Genomic DNA, 956 nt, shown 5'->3' on the forward strand with positions numbered 1-956 from the left:
TGGTCTTTCGTATGCCAAACAACTTGCAGCATTCATGGAACACTGCTTATTCAAAGTTATGACCTGGATCTGAATGCAGTTCATATGGCATACCAAACCTGAAGAAGAAATCACTAATAGCCGAAGCTACAGTTGTAGCTTACTGATTGGGAATTACATATGCCTCAGGCCACTTGGTGAAATAATCCATCATCAACAAATGTACCTGTTTCCAGCACGAGTTTGGAGCAAAGGACCAGCAATATCAATGGCTACTCTTTCCATTGGTGCACCAACTTGATATAACTTCATTGGAGCACGTCCTTATGCTTGGGTCCCCTTTTAGCACAACATGTAGTGCAGGTCCTGCAACATTCTTCCGCATCTTGCCTTATACATATCCAGTAAAATCTCTGTCGTAGGTGACTCAATGTTTTCTTAACTTCGAAATGTTTCCTGTTAAACTATCATGGGATTGACGCAGCACAACTTCCCGTAACTTTCTCGGTATAACCGTTTCCCAGATCGTCACTTTCCCATCTGCAGTTTCCCATCTCCGGAGGAGAATACTATCTTCAAGCTTCAACTGGTCCCATTGTGCCCAATAGTTCTTTGTTACAGGGTTTAAGCTAGACGCCTTCTCCCAAGCAGGGCGCAAAACACTTGCTTTTAAAAAATCAATTATTGGCTTCAAATCTTGGTCTTTGTCCTGCTCTGATTTAATATCTATACCTGGTTCCATTTCACCATCTCAACTCCTTCAGTCACTTTGAGTTTAGCTTGATGACACCTGGTTTGCTCAACCTCTCTTTTGCAACAATGTCTGCAGTCATTTTTGCAGAGTATTCAGCTCAATTCGTCGGCATTTCCCTGAGTTTTTACTTCTCTGTATTCAATATCATAAGTATACTGGTCTATCTTTCTGATCCAATGTAGCCAGTTGTCCCTCTGGGTTCTTTAATGATCTTAACCACTGT

Source organism: Limulus polyphemus, unplaced genomic scaffold (genome assembly GCF_000517525.1).
Source record: "Limulus polyphemus unplaced genomic scaffold, Limulus_polyphemus-2.1.2 Scaffold35, whole genome shotgun sequence".
NCBI lineage: Eukaryota > Metazoa > Arthropoda > Merostomata > Xiphosura > Limulidae > Limulus > Limulus polyphemus.